The sequence below is a fragment of the Symphodus melops genome (assembly GCF_947650265.1).
Source record: "Symphodus melops genome assembly, chromosome: 5".
In the NCBI taxonomy this organism is placed as follows: domain Eukaryota; kingdom Metazoa; phylum Chordata; class Actinopteri; order Labriformes; family Labridae; genus Symphodus; species Symphodus melops.
This window is the reverse complement of record NC_136695.1, coordinates 7,830,438-7,834,629: the sequence shown is the minus strand read 5'-3', so window position 1 is coordinate 7,834,629 and position 4,192 is coordinate 7,830,438. Positions and strand designations below refer to the sequence as shown.

Genomic DNA, 4,192 nt, shown 5'->3' with positions numbered 1-4,192 from the left:
TCTGAGATATGAATCCCCTTTATCTCTGGATGGTTTCTGATTGATATCGCCAGGGGTTCAAGAATCATAACAAATAACAATGGGGACAAAGGACAACCCTGACGCGTGCCCCTCGACAAACTGAAAGATTCTGAAGTCACATTATTTGTAATAACTTCCGCTGACAACTCACAATAAAGTAATTTAATCCATCGACAAAATATAGGGCCTCATCTATAACGACAGAGTACATCAAATAAATAAGGCCATTTGACTCTGTCGAAGGCCTTTTCTGCATCCAGCAACAGAATGCAAGTATCCCTTTCATCACTCTTTTCATGTATAATATTCAGTACTCGCCGTCTATTATGAAAGGCTTGTCTGTTTTTCACAAACCCATTTTGATCGTTGTTAATGATTACTGGTAGGTGTCCATCTAGTCTTAATGCTAAAACCTTTGCCAAAATTAGTGTTAATTAAGGAAATTGGCTTATACAATTCACATTTAGTTTGTGGTTTATCTGGTTTAGGTATAAATGTAATCAGTGCTTTTCTTAATGATGGAGGAAGGATGCCGTTTTCCAATGATTCTTCAAACATATTCATAAGGGGTTGTACTTATTTTTCTTTGAAGGCTTTGAATATATCAATTGGTAGACCATCCGGTCCTGCCGTCTTCCTATTTTTCATAGTCGATATAGCCTTAAAGACCTCTTCTACAGACAATGAGGAATCTAGCTGCTTTCTGGCTCCATCTGAGAGGTTAGGGATTTGAATATTATTTAAAAAGGTAGTTTGATGACTGGTAACCCCAGTGGCTTCGGAACTGTATAATGTTTGAAAGAAATTCACAAAGGTTCTATTAATTTCCATTGGCTCTGATGATGAAGTCCCGGAGACTGTTAAAATACTATTGATGGTCTTGCTCGATTGCAGTTTCTTGATTTGCCAAGCCAACAGTTTACCAGATTTTTCCCCCTGTTCATAAAGTGTTTGTTTTAAGTGGATTAAGTTATTTTCAGCTTTTGAAAGTGATAGTTCATTGTATTGCGCTCTTAAGAAAAGTAATTGTTGCTGGTGGAGTTCTATATTTGCATTATCTTCATACGTTTCTTTCTCTAATTTCCTAATTTTGTCTTCGAGTAAGTTTTAAATTTACTTTGCTGGTAATAGAGTTCGTGTAGCTAATCATCTGTCCTCTTAGGCAGGCCTTGAAGGCTTCCCATCTTACAGAGGCAGTTGTTTCATTTGTATTTGTATTAAAAAATTCGTCAATACTAATCCCGAAAAATGTCATGAATTTTGTGTAACCATTTTGGATGTGATAGAATAATAGGCCTCTTTCTGCTTATACTCTGTATTTACTGCAATAATGTATTCTTGATTAAAGGTTTGATCACCAAATACAAAGGGATGATTAGATATCCATTGTATGAATGATTGTTGCTTACATTTATATCAGTTATTATATCATGTTTTACTCTAATTGTTTGAGATTTTAGTTCAGAGGTTAAAGGTATTCTGTGAAGAGGTCTTGCAGAAGTGAGTGCACATTCCAACATGTGTTTTGATGTGGCCCTTTAAACTGAATCCCTCACCAACTCAAACATAGGTTTAGTTTAAAGCCCTGAACAGTTAATCACTCACCCACTATTATATAGGTTAAGTGAGCCTTGATTCTTAACTCTTTCCCCGCCAGAGAATTCTAGAATTGTTGCCAGCCAGCGCCAGCCTTTTTCACCATTTTCACCAATCTTTCAAGACCCACAGAATATTCTGTTCTTTGAATATGTAAATATTGAATACATCAAAAGAAAGATCAGAGCCTCTGCTTTCATATACAAAAAACTATTTTATTCAAACTTCATTCAGTCTTTTTTTATCAGCACTTGAATATTGGCCATTTTCACAAAAAAACAACATTCCGGACAAAAAGCTGAGAAAACAGCACTTCTGTAAAACACACTTATTTTCAAGAAAAAAATTTGATTTTGAGTTTACATTTGGATTCTTTTTACTTTCATTTGTGAACTACAGTTATATTTTAAAATAAATAACTAAAATAAATAAAAATGATTACATAAAATTATACATTTTCTTTGAATAGTGTAGCACTACAACATTTACAAACTATATTATACATTTTTCTTCTCTTATACACTCAGAAATTTGTTTTTACAAACACTTAAATATTATTATTTTCAATAGTAAAACATTAGTTGAACAAAAACCTGATCAAGAATTGAGACAACTGTGTCTCCCAGGGAAGTGTCTTCTCCGCAATAGGGCTTCATGTTGTAACAGTAACCTGTGTCAGAATGGCAAAGGATGAAGGATTTGAACCCATATTTGACAGGTTTTTGGGGATTGTATACCCTGAACGCTAGCCGTCCACACCACAGAAGCATACCCTCATCAATGCAAATGTTAGTGTTAGGTTGATACATTTGACTGAATTTAGATATAAGGTAATATAAGACAGGGCGGACTTTGTACAACCTGTCAGTGCTATTTGCTGGCCTTGATTCATAATCATTGGAGTGTAGAAATCTCCATATGATTTCAAACCTGTTGTGGGACGTGACCTTGTTGAAGTAGGGGGTGGCCAAAATGTCATCTGTAGACCAGTACATTTCAAGGTCAGGCTTACGAATGATATGATCAAGAGCAGCAGCATCATTTAGAGGTCCAGGATTCTCAGTGAGCTGCCAGTTCATTTCTTTCCACATCAGATTACCTGGATCAGGACCTGCACCTGGCTGGTTTACAGAGCCTCTTGCTTGGTCACCAGGTACTTGACCTCCACCACGCCCATGAGATCCACAGGTCCAACCTCTGCCTCTTTGCTGTGTTCGACCTGTAAATAATTAGAATGACGACTTTTTTATTCAACAGTGTGATGTGCACAAAGAGAGGAACGTTATTTTTCGGCCTCTTCATATCATATCTTACCTCTTTCACCTTGGGTAGGTCTGTATAAAGGACACCTGGGCCTTGAATCCCTGGACTCTGTGTGTAAAATGACAGTAAAATGTCATACAAATATTCATTTGGTAAATAATTTGTGTACAAAATGAAAGCTAAATTATTTATTTTTTATCTTCTCTCACAAATTAGCAGATGCTCTTGTCTTGTAGTGTCTAATAATCATACAATCCAAGTAACATACTATCAAACTAAATAAAATATGTTATCATGACTCACCTCTTGCACCTACGGGTATGTCTGGACCTTGGAGACCTGGACCTTGGAGACCTGGATCTTGGAGACCTGGACCTTGGAGACCTGGATCTTGGAGACCTGGACCTTGGAGACCTGGATCTTGGAGACCTGGACTCTGTGTCTGGAAATTACAATAAAAAGTCCGTCAAAAATTCGTTTGGTACATAGTTTATGTACAAAACTGAGGGATATGTTATTTCGACGTCACGTTATCTCATGAATTATCAGATGCATGTGGTATCACGGTGAATCAAAAAATAACGTGATCATATCTTACCTCTTACACTTCCTGAAGGTCTGAATGTAGGTCCTGAATCCCTCCACTGCTGCCTTCATCCAGATCAGTTTCACGGAGGTCAAAAAATGAATTATCAGAGTCTGTATCGATAATTAACTCTGTAGCTTCCACAGCCGAATATCTCCTTGCTGGCGCCGGCATGTTTGTACCGTTCAAGAGCTTTTATCTCATATCTATACGGCTAATGTTGACTTTTTGACGCGCGTCAAACTCACATACAGACTGATAGAACTCCGCCCGCTAGAAAATAAGGACGAAGAAGATGTTTGTTTGTTTTTTCTCTACTTTCCCGCGGGTGGTCTTGTTTGTTGGTTTTTGACCCCACAGTCCTGTAACTTTTTCACAACACCCGTCAGAGCGCCCCCTATCGTATTACACTGAAAACACCAATTGACGGAAAATTCCGTCAATGGCGGAGAACGGTTGGGTTCCAAATGACGGAATTTTCCGTCAATGGCGGGGAATGAGTTAATCACCTAAATTGTTTTCTCCTTAAAAAGAATTGGTTACTAGACTAGATGTCAGGGTATGATAAGAAACAGGCCAGGTAGGAAGTGTTGGACAAAGGATTCGGGAGTATGATGCACCAATGAGAGAAGCGGAACCAGACATCAAGAGACGCATAATTTGGAAAGCTGACCCAATTGGAGGAAGGAAACCGTACATTCTCGAATGCATTATTTGATTAGATAT

The 4,192-nt window shown here is 37.7% G+C and overlaps 1 long non-coding RNA gene across 3 annotated transcripts; it reads right to left on the bottom strand.

Moving 5' to 3' along the window:
* Window positions 1-1,658: 1,658 nt before the first annotated feature.
* On the bottom strand, window positions 1,659-3,975 carry LOC306823534. 3 transcript variants are annotated; one of them, XR_013779013.1, is made up of 4 exons: window positions 3,295-3,975; window positions 3,184-3,219; window positions 2,932-2,988; window positions 1,659-2,836 (listed from the first exon to the last, which is right to left on the bottom strand). It is a non-coding gene; the product is annotated as an uncharacterized lncRNA (long non-coding RNA). The 3 variants fall into 3 exon arrangements; XR_013779014.1 differs by having other exon boundaries at window positions 1,659-2,988; window positions 3,295-3,322; window positions 3,479-3,975; XR_013779012.1 differs by having other exon boundaries at window positions 1,659-2,988.
* Between the last annotated feature and the right edge of the window lie 217 nt (window positions 3,976-4,192).